This window comes from Meriones unguiculatus, chromosome X (genome assembly GCF_030254825.1).
Source record: "Meriones unguiculatus strain TT.TT164.6M chromosome X, Bangor_MerUng_6.1, whole genome shotgun sequence".
Classification (NCBI taxonomy): Eukaryota; Metazoa; Chordata; class Mammalia; order Rodentia; family Muridae; genus Meriones; species Meriones unguiculatus.
In genome coordinates, this window is record NC_083369.1 from 7815316 (window position 1) to 7836610 (window position 21295).

The 21295-nt window shown below is 40.0% G+C and overlaps 4 pseudogenes; 3 read left to right on the top strand and 1 right to left on the bottom strand.

Moving 5' to 3' along the window:
- Window positions 1-581: 581 nt before the first annotated feature.
- On the top strand, window positions 582-1154 carry LOC110543337 (large ribosomal subunit protein eL15-like; annotated as a pseudogene).
- A 5255-nt stretch (window positions 1155-6409) lies between these two features.
- Window positions 6410-7753, bottom strand: LOC110544128 (polycomb group RING finger protein 2-like; annotated as a pseudogene).
- Window positions 7754-13086: 5333 nt separating this feature from the next.
- Window positions 13087-13559, top strand: LOC110543525 (gamma-glutamylcyclotransferase-like; annotated as a pseudogene).
- A 221-nt stretch (window positions 13560-13780) lies between these two features.
- Window positions 13781-21295, top strand: part of LOC132650122 (zinc finger CCCH domain-containing protein 15-like) — a 29114-nt pseudogene continuing 21599 nt past the window's right edge.

The following is a 21295-nucleotide window of genomic DNA, read 5'->3' on the forward strand; positions in this document are numbered from 1 at the left end:
AAAAATGCTCAATATTGCTGATCCTTGGGTGAATATAAATAAAAACAAAGAGCTACCACCTCACTCTAGCAAAAGTGATTTTGATGTTTTATGTTGTCTTCTCAACTTCTAAGGCTCTGGCATCACCTAAGAGACATTCACCTCCATGCACACTGTTGAGAAATTATTTAGCTTTAGGGCATGTTTTTGAATGATTACATTTATTAAGTTACTTGATGTGTAAACAGCCTCAGCAAGAGTAGGCAACACCATTCTCTTGGTGTGCGTCTTGGACACAGGCTAGCACAAGCATTCTTCTCTGTCTGCTTCCTGATTATAGAAAGTATGTAATCAGCTGCTTCAAGATCCTTGCCTTGATGAATGGTAGTCTTGAAATAAGGCCCTTCTGCTATGACATGCTTTTATAATTTATGAAATTTTTATTTTACACAGCAAAAGGAAAAAAAACCCCACAATGTTTATTATCAATGATAAAAGATAACAATTCCTGGAGATGACATGGACACAAAGGATCTATTATTCATACTATCACTATGGTTTTTTTCTTAATACTTACAGGTCTGGCCATCAGGTGAGCCAAGATGGGTGCATACAAATACATCCAGAAGCTATAGAGGAAGAAGCAGTCTAATGTGATGTGCTTTCTTCTGAGGGTCCACTGCTGGTAATAACACAAGCTCTCTGTGCTTCACAGGCCTTGCAACCCCACCCGGCCCGACCTGATAAGGCCCCTAAAGCTGGTTTACAAGACCATGCAAGGTTATGTCATTGACAGAATTCCTTTCTGTGTTAGTGGCAGCAAAAAGCCCGTTTCCTAAGGGTGTAGCTTATGGCAAACCTGTTCACCATATTGTTAACCAGCTAAATTTGCCAAGAGCCTTCAGTCTGTTGCTGAGGAGAGAGATGGACACCATTGTGGGGCTTTGAGAGTCCTGAATTCTTACAGGGTTGTTGAAGATTCCACATATACATTTTCTTGAGATTATTCTCATTGACACATTCCAAAGCTATCAGAAGAAATCCTGATACCCAGTGGATCACCAAACCAGTCCACAAACACAGAGAGGTATGTGGGCTGACATCTGCTGACCTCAAGAGCCACAACCTTATAAAAGTTCCACCACACTATTGGTGGCTTTCACCATGCAGCCTAGAGAAGGTGCAGTCCAGTCCAGTTCCATCATTACTGCTCATAAACATAATGTTTGAAAACTCATACCCAATAAAAATTTAGGAAAATTGTCAAAAAAATACAGGTATATATATTAAGCATACACCCATTCCATTCTCACCACTACCCTCTATTTTCTTCCTCCCATTTGTGCTCTTTGTTCTTCCTAGACAATTCCACATTTACTCTCAAATGAGAGTAATATTTTATAGTCATATGACTTTATAAAATCTAGGAACCACAAACAAAATAAATACATTTGCCTTTCCTGAAATGGGCTTAATGTACTTAAAATGTTTGGCCAATAAGGCATTTCATATGATTTTAGTTTTGGCTAAGCCATCCCATCATGCTGTCACTAACCCTGCTTAATTCTTCAACCTCAAGTACAGCCCTCTCTTATACATATGTATAAAGTTCTGAAGAATATACAAAACTATAATTAAAATATTGCCTCCTGTCCTATTCATTTTCAGGTAAACAACTTAAATTCATTCTTTTTTAAAAAAATTAAATTTTAGTTACAGTTTGTTAACTGATGGATCCCACTCCCTCTTTCCCTCCCAATTCCACCTTCCCACCCTCATCTCCTCCCTGCCCCTTTCCAAGTCTTAAATTCATTCTTGATGTTCCATTTCCAAATGTGCTTTTTTAAATGTTAAAAACTATTGGAGACACTCACTGGGTAATTTTGTCATTATATGAGATATTACTGGTAAGTTATGTTATGATTGGATACATAAAGGTAAATATAATCTGTGTTTAAGAAAAAAAGATATGTATATTTAAATTATTTTCCTACTTAAATATTGAACAGAAGTATATACACCATTTAGTATATAAATAACATTCCAGCTGCATGTGGCTAAACTCCCTCATGTTTCTAGAGGTTATTTTTTGTTTTATAAAATATCTTGCTATTTAATGCAGAAACTTATTTTTTATCAATTCATTTTTTTGGGTGTGTGTTCCAGAAGACTGTTTTTTTCCTCCTAGGTCTTTATTCTTATAATACTTTTTATTGAAAGGTAAGGATTGTACATTTTTATGGAGTGGTGTTTTGGTACATTTTTTTGGTACATCTACAAACACTAGATCAGGATTCTTAGGTTATTCATTGTCTCTAACATTTAGAATTTGTTTGTGATGAAGATACTAAAGTTTCTCCTTTCTGATCATTTTGACATACATGATACCATACTTTTAGCCACAATAACTGTCTGTTTAGAACACCAGAAATTAGTCCTTCTATCTGACAGCAACCCATTAACTAATCTCTTCTCACTTCACTATGGCAAGTCAGCTGTCTTATCAGCCACTAATCTGTTAACTACCACAAAATTGTCTTAATAGTCGCCAAATCCATTGCTTCAGATAGCTGCTTTGTTTAATTCCCAAGTATAACCAGGCTGTGGTGTTAACTAAACATTAGTCGAAACATACAGGTAACATGAGGAAACAGAGGAAAACAGGAACCTAGATATAAAAATCAATATCTCTTTCACAGGAGTCTTTCTTTCTTTTATACCTTATTCAGCTGCCATGTGTCTTCTCTCTCACAAAAAGGAGTCTCTTTTTAGGAATGTCACTTCCTGGGTCTTGGAGCTTATCTTTCCCTGGCTATATCCAAGGAAAGTGTATGCAAACTTTATGTTCTTAGTTCCTTCCCAAGTTGATTGACAGTGGTAATATTGACTTTCTTCAATTGACCTGTCCCAGTGGTTCAAGCAGAGTAATAAAAATAGAATCTTAAATAATATTAAGAGCAAGATGCTGACAGGCTAGATCTGGATATGTGACACTAAACAATCCAATTTTTCCCAGCATTTTTTTTTCATTAGTAGATAAATAAAATAACAGGCTTGAAAACCCTATACTTGGGGATGGGGGTTTTCAGGTTGGGCTTTTCTATCATTTATTAGCAAATAATTGTTGAAGAAAAGATATCCCTTCTCCTAATGAAAAAGAATTACTATATGCAATTGTGACTAAATACATATTTTGAAAAGAAAATAAAACTTTACAAGGCAGCAGTCTCCTTTTTTTTTCTTAAAAAAAAAAAAAGAGCATGCACTTCACACTATAAAGCAGAATAGTCACCTGAAATGTCTGCATTTGGTTTTATTTTTTCAGTCCACAGCTTCCTTGGGAAAATAGAAAAGCTTTACAATGTTGTGATTGAATTCATTCAACAAAGGAACAAAGGAATCTCCATCCCAGAACAAAGAACAAGTCCAATATCCTGAATGAGTTTCACATTCCTCGAGAATAGAGAAAACATTTATGTTCAGCCAAGTTGGTTAGACCTCAACTAAAAGTTCGTCAAAAGCCAATAACCCAATTCATGCTGTCTAATTACTAGGAATGCATTAAATGCAACTGAGACTGAAATTAGAAATGAAGACTGCTCTCTACACAAATGGGATGGAAGCTGGGAAAAGGGTTTATCATGTAATAGAGCTCCATGATCCCTTGGTATTTTAGGCAATGCCTTTGACGAAAATCTAGAAAAACTCCTTATGATAGACATCTAGTTTAGAGATTGCAATCATAAACTTTCAAACTAAGAAGATATGCCAAGATCTCAATATACCATGTGAACCCCTCAGTGTGACTGTACAGATAGAATATAAAAGTTGTAATATGTACATAGATCTGAAGAAATGTTAGGTGAAATACCATGTAATATACCTCAATTTCAAGATGGCTTAGCCTGTTTAGAATGTGATTACTTGAGTTTACCATTAAATTTAAATATAGTTTATTATTAAAAACATATATTTGAAAAATGTAACAAAATTTATGATTTTTCTTTCAGTTCAAGACTACATCTCACTATGTCTTCAAAGTTTCAGTAATCTTCAAGCCCTAATAAAAGGTAATTATAAAAGTCCCTTGGATTTTTATTTTCATGTAACAGAATTTTGAAGGTCTTTGAAAGAGGAATAAAAATGAATCTTTGAGGTACATTTTTTGTTTTGAAAAATGAAATTGAATTTTTTAAAATGCTGAGATCAGATTGCTGAATTGTGGTTTTCATCAAATAACCCTGAGTCAATCAGTCAACAATTTAGTGATCTGATGGACTGGCATGCTCATGGACACTAACAAAATTCTCTTACTGATTCTTAGTATGTTTATTTTCACCATGACTCTCATTTGGGAAGTGAATTATATCAAAAATTTAAAAAGAATAAATGGCACACTTCCTTTTCTGCTTCTACTCATTCTTGTATGTCCTTATTAGAACTTATTTAAACAGTGTGACATTAATAACCAGATTTCACAACTAAGGTTGTTACGATTAATGCCTTTCAGCAGTAGGAATATGTGCATGATGTACACACCAATATCATCATATTACTCCTACTCATTAATTATCCCATACTGATGGAATGATTCTTGCTGTGGTTTAAATCCCAGATTTTTTTTTAAATGCTTGATACCCAGTTTGGGGTGTCATTTTGAAGCATATAGAGCTTTAAAGGGGCATGATATGGCTAGGTTACTAGGGTATGTCCTTGACTATTAACACTTGCCCCTGCTTCTAGTCCTCTCTCTCCCTCTTCATCTCTTCTGCCATATAAAAAACCTGTCACCACACTGTCTTGCTCCTACAGTACAAAATTCTCCATGCTACCTCCCATGCCATGATAGACTATGACTCTCTAAACTCTTGAGTCAAAATATAGCTTTCCTCCCTTTTAAGCCTTTGGAGAATGATTAAGATTAGGTAGAGTCAGAAGGGATGAAACCCAATGATTGAATCAGGGTGGTTTTATTGCTTCTTTTAGGTAGTTTGTGATAAGAATGAAAAACAGTTATTGATTTCATAATTGGTCAAAGAATGGATTATATTCTTTGAATATTACCCCCCGCAAATACTGAATTTTGTAAGACCAAAAATATCCCCAGGAGATAAATATGAAAGAATTTCAGTGGGAAAGGCTTTAGTAGCGAAAACTAATTGAAGGGAAGAAATGATTCACTGGCCAATGACTGGAAGATATTGCTTTTTTTTTTTTTTTTTTTTTTTTTTTTTGAGTGTGCAGCATTTATTACAAAGCCAAGAGATACAAATGATCCAGGACAGGAGGGAACAGTCACAGGACCTCAGATTCAGGACATGGTGTAAACAGACACCATGGGCTCATAACCATATATGCTGGCCTCCCCTCACCCCCTAGATCTATGTATACTTCAGGAAAGCTAGGTGGGCAAAGTCTGTCCTAATAGGTGGCCCACTGGGTAGAATTGGGGTCCACTTACATTTTATTTTCTTGTGCTTCTGTTGCCTGTGTCCTGTCCCTACCCGGCCTCAGCTGGGGATGAAAAAGTGAACTGGAGAGCTATTGGCTTTTGGCAAAACTGGGGTCTGTGTTTGTCTGGGGTTCCCCACCTCAACTCTCCACACTAGGCTCCCCCAGTCTTGCTAATATGGGTTCCAGGGTCAGAGTAGGGCAGGAAGAAATGAAGTGTTCAAATGCCCAAATGACACATGGATTTTTCAGGGCCGAGGTCTCCCCATAGTCAGACTCTTCTGTTTCACAAAGTAAAGAATGAAAAGGCCACACACAGGGGGGAAACGGAGGGGAGAGAGGGAAAAAGCAGTACTGTCTAGTCTTTGCACATAATTTCCACTGTCTGAGGAGGTGAGGGAAATTCCTTCTCTAAGGATACTTGATCCTCACAGCCAGAGGACAAACTGCACTTTTAAAAGGCATTCTCTTAGAAATCCTGTGGACATTCAATAAGGCGGTGGGGGCTTGGACAGGGGTGGAGAGCAGCCGAGATGGACCCCATATCTAGTCAACTAGGGCAAAGGAAACCCAACATGCCTTCTGCCCTGGGAAGCATAGGGACACATAAAAGGCTTTAGTACTTCCAATGTCCCCCCAAGACTTCTAGGTACCCTCAGAAGAGCAGAGTAAACTGCAGAAGACCCCTAGACCCTAACACCCCAACACACACACACACACACACACACACACACACACACAGTTTGTTTCCTGTGGCATTTAAATTAATCTGGTTAGTTGGTAGAAAATAAGTATGTATGTATGTATAATTTTTCCTATGTACATAGATAGATAGATAGATAGATAGATAGATAGATAGATAGATAGATAGATAGATTTATAAAACCCACCTCCGACTCTGAAGATGGGAGGAAATACGGAAAGTCAAAGGTGGAAAAAGGGGGACCAGAAAAAGTAAAAAAGAGGGGAAAGGTGGCTGCTAAAGGGAAGGAGCCCTTTCTTCAAGAGGGGCAACGCGCTCCGTTAAGGTCATCTTGCGCCTCCTGCTGGTGGAGGATGGCTTATGCAGGCAGATCGAAGTGCCCTCATTGATAGCTGTGGTGGTCCCACCAGCAGTCGAAGGCAGAGTGGGGAAGGTAGAGTGGGTGGCTGGGGGACGTGGGAGCTGGGAGTGTCATGGAATGGGATCGCAGGGCTGGGGCAAGGAGGAGGAGGTGGCCGGAAGGGTGACAGGGCTGGGAGACTTGTCGCTGACTGACTCACACTCTGATGCTCCTCTGGTGCTGGTGCCCTCTGAGGGAGTGAACACTGTGGGCAGAGTGAGCAGCTTGCAGTCTGGCTGGATATGGTACTTGAGGGGGAGAGGCCCATTAGGCTCACCCTCCGCCAGGGGTAGATGTAAGCAGTGTCCATGAGGGTGTAGTGTTTCTTCAGGGGCTTGTCTTCATAGGGAATCTCCACCTTGTACTTGCTGGGCACATCCATTTTGTTGCGGAGGAACTTCGCGAGGTGCACAATAGTAATGGCTGCTGGGCATCAAAGGAAAAGCAGCCCAGTTTTCTCCTTGTCCCACCCCCATTTTCCAAGAGGCTCTTCTTCTCTCTGTCCCTCACTCCATCTTAGAACTCGATGGAAAGACAGACAGTCTCATCATTGCCCAGAACCCCCTTCTCCTGCTTTAGGACTCGCCATTGTCCTCTTTGGAGCCATTGGGTACTGCAGATGGAGACAGCTCAGAGGGGTTGGTCAAAGATAGAGCAAGAGACTGATGACCCTCCTTCAGAGGTTATGCTGCACAGAAATCCCATCAAGGCTTTATCTCATCTTTAAAAAGCCCAGGCACCAACTTGAACACAATGTCCTGGAAGGTTTTGTCTGACCCGATGCTTAGCAGCGGTCGCGTTTTATGACCTAGACATCACACATGGGGCAGTATTTGTTGGTCTCCAAGTAGAACACTATGCAGGTTTTGCAGAAGGAATGTAAGCACTCCACAATGGTGGGGGCATCGATGAAATAGCCCCGGCAAAGGGCACACATGAGGTAAGGGTTCAGCTTTTAATCCGGTGGCCTGATGCATGATGCCAGGTCAGGACTGAGGAGACATGGGGAGCATCACCCTGGCTTCGGGGTCCAGTGGGTCTTGGGGAGGTGGAGATGGGAAGGACAGAAAGGAGGGGAGGGGGTTCACAGCCCTTTGCCTTGCTTGGTCGGAGGGAGGGCAAGATGGTGTTTTGTTTTTATTTTTAACCCTACTAGTGTTTATCATAGCATGAATGGTTGCTACTTTACGAAATATTTTATAATGTAGTACCTTGCCCATATGGATGACACTATTTGTAAAATAATGTTTGAGAGATTGGAGATAGAGTTGATCTATCTGTTCCAAAATTTTTATGAACTTCATTTTGATTTGCAATCGATGGTTGAAATTTCCTTTATCTTAGGAGATTAAAAAAAGATTTATAAATTTCAAAACTAAAAAAAATTTTCAGCCTGAAATCATATGTACAAGTAACATTATAAAGACTAAGCAGCATATATTTAGGAATATATCTATATCTATACCTATATCTATATCTATCTATCTATCTATCTATCTATCTATCTATGGTATATAATAACTTTTGAACTTTCTCTTCAAACTATTCCACAAAATCGAAACAGAAGCAACATTACCAAACTCATTCTATGAAGCCACAGTCACCTTGGTACCTAAACCTCACAAAGACCCAACAAAAAAAGGGAACTTCAGGCCAATATCCCTTATGAACATTGATGCAAAAATACTCAACAAAATACTCGCAAACCGAATACAAGAACACATCAAAGATATCATCCACCATGACCAAGTAGGCTTCATCCCAGGTATGCAGGGGTGGTTCAATATACGGAAATCCATCAATGTGATCCACCATATTAACAAATTGAAAGGAAAAAACCACATGATAATCTCCCTAGATGCTGAAAAAGCCTTTGACAAAATCCAACATCCATTCATGTTTAAAGTATTGGAGAGATCAGGGATACAAGGCACATATCTAAACATAGTAAAGGCTATATACAGCAAACCTATAGACAACATCAAACTGAATGGAGAGAAACTTAAAGCAATCCCACTGAAATCTGGGACAAGACAAGGCTGCCCACTCTCTCCATATCTCTTCAACATAGTTCTGGAAGTCCTTGCTAGAGCAATAAGACAGTTGAAGGAGATCAAGGGCATACAAATTGGAAAGGAAGAAGTCAAATTATCACTATTTGCAGATGATATGATAGTATACGTGAGTGACCCCAAAAACTATACCAGGGAACTCCTACAGCTGATAAACACCTTCAGCAAATTGGCCGGATACAAATTAACTCAAAAAAATTAGTAGCCCTCCTGTATACAAAAGACAAAAGGGCTGAGAAAGAAATTAGGGAAACAACACCCTTCACAATAGCCACAAATGACATAAGGTACCTCGAAGTAACCCTAACCAAGGAAGTCAAAGACTTGTATGAAAAAAATTTCAAGTCTCTGAAGAAAGAATTAGAAGAAGATATCAGAAGATGGAAAGATCTCCCATGCTCATGGCTTGGCAGGATTAACATAGTAAAAATGGCCATTTTACCAAAAGCAACCTACAGATTCAATGCAATGCCCATCAAATTACCAACACAATTCTTTACAGACCTGGAAAGAAAAATTCTCAACTTCATAGGGAATAACAAGAAACCCAGAATTGCTAAAACAATCCTCTACAATAAAAGATCTTCTGGGGGTATCTCCATCCCTGATCTTAAGTTGTACTATAGAGCAACAGTTCTAAAAACTGCATGGTACTGGCATAGAAACAGAATGGTAGATCAATGGAACCGAACAGAGGACCCAGAAATAAACCCACACATTTACGGACACCTGATCTTTGACAAAGACGCCAAAACCATACAATGGAAAAAAGACAGCATCTTCAACAAATGGTGCTGGTCCAAGTGGATGTCTACATGTAGAAAAATGAAAATAGATCCATACTTATCACCCTGCACAAAACTGAAGTCCAAGTGGATCAAAGACCTCAACATAAAACCTGACACATTAAATCCACTAGAAAAAAAAAAAGTGGGGAAGACCCTAGAACTCATTGGTACAGGAGAAAACTTCCTGAACAGAACACCAACAGCACAGGCTCTAAGAGCAACAATCAATAAATGGGACCTCATGAAACTGAAAAGCTTCTGTAAAGCAAAGGAAACCATCACCAAAACAAAGCGACTGCCTACAGATTAGGAAAGAATCTTCACCAACCCTTTATCTGACAGAGGACTCATATCCAGTATATATAAAGAACTAAAGAAGCTGAAAAGCAGCAAACCAAGTAATCCACTTAAAAAATGGAGAACAGAGCTAAACAGAGAATTCTCTGTAGAGAAATACCAAATGGCAGAGAAGCACTAAAAGAAATGCTCAACCTCACTAGCCATTAGGGAAATGCAAATCAAAACAACCCTGAGATTTCACCTTACACCCATGAGAATGGCCAAGATCAAAAACTCAAGTGACAACACATGCTGGAGAGGCTGTGGAGAAAGGGAACCCTTCTCCACTGCTGGTGGGAATGTAAACTTGTACAACCACTCTGGAAATCAATCTGGCGCTTTCTCAGACAACTAGGAATAGTGCTTCCCCAAGATCCAGCCATACCACTCCTAGGCATATATCCAAAAGAGGCTCAAGTACACAAAAAGGACATTTGCTCAACCATGTTTGTAGCAGCTTTATTTGTAATAGCCAGAAGCTGGAAACAACCCAGATGCCTCTCAACTGAAGAATGGATGCAGAAATTGTGGTATATCTACACAATGGAATATTACTCAGCAATGAAAAATAAGGAAATCATGAAATTTGCAGGTAAATGGTGGGATCTGGAAAGGATCATCTTGAGTGAGTTGTCCCAGAAGCAAAAAGACACACATGGTATATACTCACTCATATAGACATACAACATAGGACAAATCCACTAAAACCTGTGCATCTAAAGAAACTAAGCAAGAGAGAGGACCCTAACTAAAATGTCCAATCCCCATCCGGAAAGGCAAAGAGGATGGACATCAGAAGAAAAAGAAAGCAGGAAACAACCTAGGAACCTACCACAGAGGGCCTCTGAAAGCCTCTGCCCTACAGACTATCAAAGCAGATGCTGAGCCTGATGGGCAACTGTTGGGCAGAGTGAATGGAATTTTATGTAAGAACTGGGAAATAGTAAGAGCTGGAGAGGACAGGGTCTCCACAAGGAGAGCAACAGAACAAGAAAATTTGAACACAGGGAACTTCCCAGAGACTCATACTCCAACCAAGGACTATTCATAGAGATAACCCAGAACCCCTGCACAGATGTAGCCCAGGGCAGTTCAGAGTCCAATTGAGTTACATAGTAATGTGAAGAGGGACTGCCTCTGACATGAACTGACTGGCCTGCTCTTTAGTCACCTCCTCCTGAGGGGGAGCAGCCTCACCAGGCCATAGTAGAGGGCAATGCAGCCACTTTTGATGTGAACTGATGGACTAAGATCAGAAAGGAGAGGAGAAACTCCCCTATCAGTGGACTTGGGGAGTGGCATGCATGCAGAGGGAGGAGGGAGGGTGGGATTGGGAGGGGAGGGAGGGGCTTATGGGGGGATGCAGAATGAATAAATTGTAATTGATGAAAAATTAAAAAAAAGGAAAAAATAATTTAAGAACCTTAAATGACTTTCAAAAGTGGAGGAAAACATGGAGTTAGTCAATTTACATGGAGCACGTCTCGCCCCTGGGGGCAATGGTCTCCTGAACCTACTCAGACCTCGGACACCACCACTGCTAGTTCTGGAACTGATGCAGGATGTTCCAACAAGGGGGTTAAGGCTTCTCATAATATTTCCTATAAGCCCACACCTGTTTGTTTATATCCCCCATTTTTTATTCATTATTAGCCAGATAGAGCCAAGTAATTGTGGTAATGATACTTGCTTTTTTGCCCAATGCTGCAATGCTAGTAAATTTACTAGCTGGTTACTCACATGCCTCGCTGGGTGCCTGTGCCCGTTGATGCCCCTCACGCTATGACTCTCTTCAGACAGAAAAGGGATCTTGGAATTACAGCTGCCATTGTTACTGCCATCTCATTGGCGGCTGTTGGAGCTACCACCGCGGCATTAGCCATGAGTCATACTGGGCAGACTACTCAGACCCTGAATAACCTTTTAACCAATGTAGCTCATGCCTTAGATGTACAAAAAGGAATTAATGCTCAACTAAAAGGAGGTTTGATGGTGTTCAATCAGAGGATTGACCTCGTGCAGGAGCAAATTGATACCCTATGGCAAATCGCTCAACTTGGCTGTCAATGAAAGTATGCTGGACTTTGTGTCACTAGCATACAACATGAGAATTTTCCCTGTGCTGCAAATCTGTCTAAACAATTGTCTAGCTATATTTTAGGTAATTGGACTGGAGAATTCGATACTATGATGGAGCAGCTGAGAGTGGCCATTGTCATGGTAAATTCTACCAGAGTGGATGCAGGACTAGCCACAGGATTATCATCATGGATTGCTGCAGCCATGAATCATATGAAGGAATGGGCAGGCATGGGAGCATTAGCAGGCTTTCTGGTGTTGTCACCTTGGTTTGCCTGTGGTCTATATGCAAGATTAGAGTCTCACAACAGCATAATGCAGCCATGACCATTCAGGCCTTTACAGCCATTGAAGCAGGACAGTCTCCCCAAGCATGGTTGGCTACTATAAAAAGCCAAAATGTTATGCTCAGGATGCGAGGCTAAGCACTGCACTCAGGGTCAGCCGCTTTGGACCCAGAGAAGAGCATGTCTGATTGCATGCGGGTTGATGCCCCAGGTCCCGCCTCTGAGAAAAAGGTATTGGACGGGTCTGATGCTCTTTGGGTGGATGACACCTAAATGAACATCAGTACAAAGTCCCAATTTATTTCTAATATCAGAGATCAGACCTCTACTCTTGCCTGATGCGTCTAAAACAAAAAGGGGGAACTGTAGAGAGCTGCGGAATGCTATGCCTTAAAGATGGAGCTGGTTTCTGCCTTCCACCTTCCGGATGGTGAGTGCTCTCTGTCACGAACAATTCCACATTTGGCTAAGGCTGAGGATCTGGCTTGCTTCCATGTATGTGGACCTATCTGCATTGCCCCCGTGGCACGCCTGGGTTGGCTACCCAGAGGCTATTTAAGCTGTGGGCTGGCTTTCCCCAGGGTCAGATGATTGTTCAAGGTTCCTGAATAAACTGCATTGAAAAAAAAAAAAGAAATTCAAGACATCTCATGCAAGCAACTTAATGGCTCACCTAAAATCCCTAGGGGGAAAAAAGAAGCAGACACACCCAAGAGGAGTACAAGCCTCGATACAATCAATCTCAGGACTAAAATCATTAATGTAGAAACAAAGGGAACAATTCAAAGAATCAATGAAACCAAGAGCTGGTTCTTCGAGAAAATCAACTTGATAGACAAAACCTTAGCCAAACTAACTAAAAGGCAGAGAGACACCATCCAAATCAACAAAATCAGAAATGAAAAGGGGGTTGGAGTGGGTTGAAAGTGCACTGCTCTTGCAGTGCTGGTGGTCCTTCTCCTCTCCTCTTTGCTTGGTGGTGCTGGACATGGCAAGCTCTGGCTGTGTGGAGCACGTGAGGATGGGGAGAAGTGCCTGTACTTTGCCTAAGGCAGCAACCTGCTGCAGGAGAGGATCCACTTGCAAAACACCCTCTGTGGTGTTCTGCTGCACGGTCTGCTTGCAAGACTTCAAGCTGGACTTTAGCAATTTCTAAGGCAAAACAAGTGAGAGGTAGCATGGAAGCAAGAAGGAGTTAAAATTGGTGTATATGTTATAATAGAAATTAAATTTTCAGGTCAAGAAGGGAAAGAAACAACCTGCCTGATAACAAATTATGAGAGCGCTCCCATGTCACCACAGTACAAGAAAGTTATTTGCCTAGGTGCTAAAGAGAAAGGTTTGCCACTGGAGTATCAAGAGAAGTTAAAAACAATAGAACCAAATTACTATTAAGGAGTGATCTCAGGTGAAATGGAAGAAATCATCAAAAAGGGAGAGTCAAAACTGGATAGAACATAACAGAACCTGAAGATAATTCTGTGTGCTAGGATGAAGTGTTTTCAGTGTTTGTAAACAGGAATCTGGGACCTTCCCATTTTAACCTGTTGATTTTCAACAGTGTTGTGTAGGTGCTTCACTCTTAAGTGATTCCTTATTTTCAACTGTAAAAAAGAACTGGAATGGGGATAGAAACCAGACAATTAAAAAGGGCCAGGAGGTCCTAGCATGTGTGAGTGGTGATGACTGTGGTTTCTTCTGCAGACACTGCTGTAGTCCAGAGCCGCATAGAAGCACCTCCTTGTGCTCTCTGGCAGATGTAGGTGTGCAGCCCATGGGCCATTGCTGACATGGTCTGGGTTCTGCTGTTTTTGATCAGCTTGTAAGAGTAAGCAAACTATCTAGAGTAGATGATGAGATTTTAAGAAGTATGGAAAGATGATACACTGTCCTTTGAATAATGACTGCATTCATGGCTTTAAGAGGTTTGCCAACAAGAGGTCCACCTCACTGTGCTCAGCTCAGATCACGCAGAGCAACCTCACCTCATGAAGTATCTGTTAAGTGGTATTGAAGACTTTAGAGACAAGCTGGCCTTGAACCTGTGGCTATCTTGCCTCACCTTCTCTTGCAGTGGGGATCACAGTTCTGTGCCACGCAGGCCTAACTGAGTCTCCCACTATCCAGTTGTGAGACTTGAGCTCCATTTTTTCTCTGCACCTTAGTTGTCTCACCTGTATGCAGAGGGATAATAAAAAAAACCTGATTCGGAAGCTTATTTTGAAGATTTCACGAGTAAACATGTATAAAGTTTAGGACACAGACTAGCTCTTAGTATTAGCAATCATTATCAAATTAAGTTGTTGGTTTTCCTTAGTCTTTTGAGACATAAACCAGCTCTGTAGTCCAGGATGGCGTTGCATTCAGGAATGTCTTTTCTCTCAGCCTTCTTGATCTAGTTACAGATGTGTGCCCTCACGTGTGACAGGCTTCTTTTTTTTTTTTTTTTAAACCAGTGTTTTGGGCCCTTAAATAAACAGTACATCTCTTGAAAAGAAAAAAAAAATGAAAAGGGAACACAATAGACACTGAAGAAATCCAAAAAATCATTAAGTCTTACATCAAAAGCCTCTATGCCACAAAATTTGAAAATCTAAATAAAATGAACAATTTTCTTGATCGATTCCACTTACCAAATCAGAATCAAGATCAAGTAAATAAATTAAACAGTCTTACATCCCATAAGGAAATGGAAGCAGTCATCAAAAGTGGCCCATACAAAAAACACAACAGACAAACAAACAAACAAACAAACAAAAGCAGTCCAGGGCCAGATAGTTTCAGCACAGAATTCTATCAAACCTTCAAAGAAGAGCTAACACTAATTCTCTTCAAACTATTCCACAAAATAGAAACAGAAGAAACATTACCAAACTCATTCTATGAAGCCACAGTCACCCAACTAAACCTCACAAAGACCCAATAAAGAAAGAGAATTTCAGGCCAATAACCCTTATGAACACTGATGCAAAAATTCTCAACAAAATACTCAAAAACTGAATCCATGAACAACAGTAAAGATATCATCCACTATGACCAAGTAGGCTTTCTCCCATGTATGCTGGGGTAGTTCAATGTATAGAAACTCATCAATGTAATGCATCATAAAAAACAAACTGAAAGAAAGAAAAAAAAAAAAACAATTGATCATCTCCTTAAATGCTGAAAAAGCATTTGATAAAGTCCAACACTTGTTCATGTTTAAAGTCCTGAAGAGATCAAGTACACAAGGCACATACCTAAACACGGTAAAGATAATATACAGCAAACCTATAGCAAATATCAAAATAAATGGAGGGAAATTTAGATAAATTCCACTAAAATCAGTGACAAGGCAAGGCTACCCATTCTCTCCATATCTCTTCCACATAGAAATTGAAGTCCTTGCTAGAGCAATAAGATAATTAAAGGAGATCAATGGGAGTCAAATTGTACAGGGAGTAGTCAAAATATCAGTATTTGTAGATGATATGGCAGTATTGGTGAATGATGCCAAATATTATATCAGGGAACTTCTACAGCTGATAAACACCTTCAGCAAAGTGGCTGAATAAAAAAATCAACTAAAAAAAATGAGTAACCCTCCTATATACAAAAGAAAATTTGTCTGAGAAAGAAACTAGGAAAACAACCCTTCACAGTTGCCACAAATAACATAAAGTATCTTGGTGTAACTCTAACCAAGCAAGTCAAAGACCTGTATGAAAAAAACTTCAAGTCTCTGAAGAAACAGAAGAAGGTATCCAAAGAGGGAAAGATCTCCCATGCTCATGGCATGGTAGGATTAACATAATAAAAATGACCATTTTACAAAAGCAATCTACAGATTCAATACAATTCCCAACAAATTACCAAAACTATTATTTACATATCTTGAAAGAAAAATTCTCACCTTCATATGGAATAACCCATATGAAGAATCCCAAGAATAACTAGAACCCCAGAATAACTAGAAGAATCTTCTAAAATTGACTAGGATCAGAAGGAAGGGAAAGAAGTCCTCCCCTATCAGTGGACTTGGGGAGGGGCATGCATACAGAGGGTGGAGGAAGGGAGGAATTGGGACTGGAGGAGGGAGAGAACCACAGGGAAGATACAAAGTGAATAAAGTGTAATTAATAAAGAAAATAAATTAAAAAAATCTTTTGGTAGTATCTCCATCCCTGATCTTAAACTGTACCATAGAGAACGTTAATAAAAACGGCATGGTATTGGCATAGAAACAGAATGGTGGATCAGTGCAATCTTATCAAAGATTCAGAAATAAATCCACACATCTATGGACACCTGATTTTTGATGAAGATGCCAAAACCATACAATGGAAAAACATAGCATCTTTAACAAATGGTGCTGGTCTAACTAGAAGTTCACATGCAGAAAAATGTGAAAAGACCCATATCTATCACCATGTACAAAACTGAAGTCCAAGTGGATCAAAGATCTTAACATAAAATTAGACACACTAAATCTATTGGAGGAAAAAGTGGAGAAGAGCCTTGAACTCGTTGGCATAGGAGACAACTTCCTGAACAGAACACCAACAGCACAGGCTCTAAGATTGACAATCAATAAATGGGACTTCTTTAAACTGAAAAGCTTCTGAAAAGCAAAGGATACTGTCAATAAAACAAAACAGCAATTAAAAACAAAGAAATCATGAAAATTGCAGACAAATGGTGGGATCTAGAAAAGATCATCCTGAGTGAGGTATCTTAGAAGCAGAAAGACACACACAGTACATACTCACTTATAAGTGGATATTAGAAATATAATATAGAATAATCACGCTAAAATCTGTGCACCTAAGGAAGTTAAGCAAGAAGGAGGACCCTGGGTAAGATGCTCAATCTTCATTCAGAAAGGCAAATGAGATGGACATAGGAAGAGGGAGAAAATAGGGAACAGGACAGAAGTCTATCAGAGATGGCCTCTGAAAGACTTCACCCAGCAGGATTTCAAAACATATGCTGAATGCATAGCTAAACTTTGGGCAGAGTGCAATGAATCTTATGAAAGAAGGGGGGTAGATAGAAAGACCTGGAGGGAACAGGAGCTCCACAAAGGGAGCAACAGAAGCAAAAAATGTGGGCTCAGGAGTCTTTTCTGAGACAGACACTCTAAACAAGGACCACGCATGGAGATAACTTAGAACCCCTGCACAGAAGTAGCCAAAGGCAGCTCAGTATCCAAGATGGTTCCTCAATAATAGGACCAGGGATCATCTCTGACATGAACTCATGGGCTGGCTCTTGGATCACCTTCACCTGAGGGGGGAGCAGCCTTGCCAGGCAAAAGAGGAAGACAAAGAAGCCAGTCCTTATGAGACTTGATAGACTATGGTCAGATGGAAGGGGAGGAAGACCTCTCCTATCATTGGAATGGGGGAGGGGCACAGGAGAAGAAGAAGGACAAAGGGTGGGATTGGGAGGGGATGGGGAAAGGGGCTACAGCTGGTATACAAAGTGAATAAACTGTAATTAATAAAATTAAAAAAATGTGAAAAAAAAAACCCCGACAGCCTACAGATGGGAAAGACCTTCACCAACCCTACATCTGATAGAGGGATAGTATCCAGAATATATAAAGAACTCAAGAAATTAGACACCATAAACCATATAATCCAATTAAAAATGGGGTACAGAGCTAAACAGAGAATTCTTAACAGAGGAATATAGAATGGCAGAGAAACACTTAAAGAAATGCTCAACATGGTTGGCTACCATAAAAAGCTAAAATGTTACGCTCAGGATGCGAGGCTAAGCACTGCACTCAGGGTCAGCCACTTTGGACCCAGAGAAGAGCATGTCTGATTGCATGCGGGTTGATGCCCCAGGTCCCGCCTCTGAGAAAAAGGTATCAGACGGGTCTGATGCTCTTTGGGTGGATGACACCTAAATGAACATCAGTACAAAGTCCCAATTTATTTCTAATATCAGAGATCAGACCTCTACTCTTGCCTGATGCATCTAAAACAAAAAGGGGGAACTGTAGAGAGCTGTGTAATGCCGTGCCTTAAAGATGGAGCTGGTTTCTGCCTTCCACCTTCCCGATGGTGAGTGCTCTCTGTCACAAACAACTCCACGTTTGGCTAAGGCTGAGGATCTGGCTTGCTTCCGTGTATGTGGACCTATCTGCATTGCCCACGTGGCATGCTGGGCTTGGCTACCCAGAGGCTATTTAAGCTGGCTTTCCCCAGGGTCAGATGATTGTTCAAGGTTCCTGAATAAACTGCATTGAAAAAAAAAAAAAAAGAAATGCTCAACATCCTTAGTCGTCAGGGAAATGTAAGTCAAAACAACTCTGAGATTCCATCTTACACTAATCAGAATGGCTAAGATCAAAAACTCAAGTGACAACACATGCTGGAGAGGATATGGAGAAAGGGAAACCCTCCTCCATTGCCGGTGAAAGTGCAAACTTGTACAACCATTTTGGAAATCAATCTGCACTTTCTCAGAAAATTGGTAATAACACTACTCAAGATCCAGCTATGGGTTTCCGCCTTCCACCTTCCCGATGGTGAGTGCTCTCTGTCACAAACAACTCCATATTTGGCTAAGGCTGAGGATCTGGCTTGCTTCTTTGTATGTGGACCTATCTGCATTACCCACGTGGCACGCTGGGGTTGGCTACCCAGAGGCTATTTAAGCTGTGGGCTGGCTTTCCCCAGGGTCAGATGATTGTTCAAGGTTCCTGAATAAACTGCACTGAAAAAAAAATTCCTATATGTCACTTCTCAGTTGGTTAATAAATTAGTTCTAACCCAGAAAAAAAAAAAAAAAGATCCAGCTATGCCACTTCTGGGAATATACCAAAATATGCCCACCATTCAATAAGCACATTTGTTTAGCTATGTTCATAGCAGCTTTGTAATAGCCAGAATCTGGAAACAACCCAGATGTCCCTCATTGGAGGAATGGATACAAAAACTGTGGTACATTTACACAATAGAATACTACTCAGTTATTAAAAACAAGGAAATGCTGAAATTTGCAGGCAAATGGATGGAAGTAGAAGAAATCATCCTGAATGAGGTAACTCAGAAACAGAAATTTAGGCTTGTATACACTCACTTATAAGTGGATATTAGGTTTATAATATACGATAGCCATCTACAGACCTAAAGAAGCTAAACACTAAGGAGGACCGTAGGGGGGATGCTTACTTCTCTTTCAGAATAGCAAAAAGGATAGACACCAGCAGTGGTGGAAGAGAGGAAACACGATAGGAGCCTACCTTAGAGGGTCCTCTGAATGTTTCCATGCAACATGGAATGGAAGCAAATGCTGATGCTAAAGGCAAAACTTTGGGCAGAGCACAGGGAGTCTTATGGAAGAAGAGAGGGGTGGAGATAGAGGGACATGGAGGGGACTGGAGCTCCTCAAGAAGATCAACACAGTGAAAGGATCTGAGTCAAGGGACCTGCAGAGACTGATACACCAACAGAGGACAATGCATGGAGAGGAAGTAGACCCCTGCTCCAATGTGGCTGATTGGCAACTCAGTCTCCATGTGGATCCCCGAGTGAGGGGAGCAGGGTCTGTTTCTATCATGAACACCATTGACTGCTCTTTGATCAATTGTCCTTGGTAATGTGGCCTTGCCAAGCCACGGAGGAAGTGGATCCAGGTAGTCCTGATGAGATTTAACAAACTATGAGCAAATGGCAATGGTGGAGAATTCTCTCTTTCAGTGTACTAGGGGAAGAGGATGGGGGTTAGAGGTTTGGAATGTAGGACTGGAGGTGTTGAGGGAGGGGGCTTCAGTCATGATATATAATGAATAATTTGTGAAGAAAAAATTAAAAGTAAAGAAAGAATAATAAATATATTTCTGGAAGCTTGAAAAGAAGAAATTCAATGTTAAATCTGATAAATAGAAACTACTTATTTCAATGATAACTTTCAATATTTTAACAGCATAAGTGGAGGAATTATTACAATATTTGAAATGTTGCAGATTGATAGATCCATAGCAGGGATAATGAACTTTGAAAGATCCTAGTATCTAATCTTAGACAAGGTACTGCTTGTAGTTTTCTTAAACACTAGAGGATAAATCAGTGTATCATGGTCACTAAAACCAGAGGTTCTGAAATCATACTACATTCTTGATTCTTATTATCATCCAAGGTTTTAGGCAAGTTACAGTCTCTCTAAGCCTGTATCTCTAATCTGTAAAATTAGAGAAAATAATGATCTATATCTCAAAGTGGTTTGAAAGACAAGCAAGAGAGCACAATGTTTGGCACATGACAACTATCCAATATATATAAGAAAGTATACGTGCCAATGAAGATTAGTAACTATTCAATTTCAAGAATTTTCTTTTCCCACACTTACACTCAACTTACAAATCAAAATCAATGTAAAGGAGAAGAAAATAACAAAAGAGGCAAAGAATAACCTTGACTTCACTCATATTTCACTTATTGTATTTCCATCCCGTTGTTTTCCATGCCCCCTCACCTTCATTTAAACATGAAGTACTGATTGTAGGTAAATAGTCCAATATTACTATATGTTCCCTTTTCTCTGGAAGGCAGGTTGCTCACTCAGCAGCAAAGTGGAAAGTGCTTCTTGTGCCTAAGTATTTGTGTCAGCTGCAAAATTTAAAATATTCCTTGTCATCCACACTGCTGTCAGCAGGGGGAAAAAGCAGAGGAACATGATTTCAGCACTAACACAAATATCAGGATGATTTACCTGTCTGTTCTGCTTTACTTTTATCTCAGCTCTCAGAAATTCATTCATCAATATTTTATTTACACACACATATATCATATTTTACATCATTTTTCTCTCTACTGCCAGATGGCTCTGTTGTGTGCATCCTGTTCATCAAGGAGAATGAGAAAGAAACACGGGCTCACTATATTGGAATTTGGGTTAGGTTTCAACAAATAACGAGTCAGACTAAAGTTAGTGTTTGTATTCCCTTGAGGAAATATGAGTCAATGACCCAGCAAATGAACAAATGATTAAAATTAGAAGCTTTGTTCCTATCATGCCACAACCTTTATTGCACTGTATTGTGTACTTAAAATACCTAGTGTATAAATTTTCTACCACTTCTGAAGACAGGTCATTTCGCAGTATAATATTACTCTTAGCTGGACCAATATTCTTACCTTCCAGTTTTACAAAAGAAAATAGCACAATTAGTCTGAATAGATCAAGCTATCCTATTGTTTAGT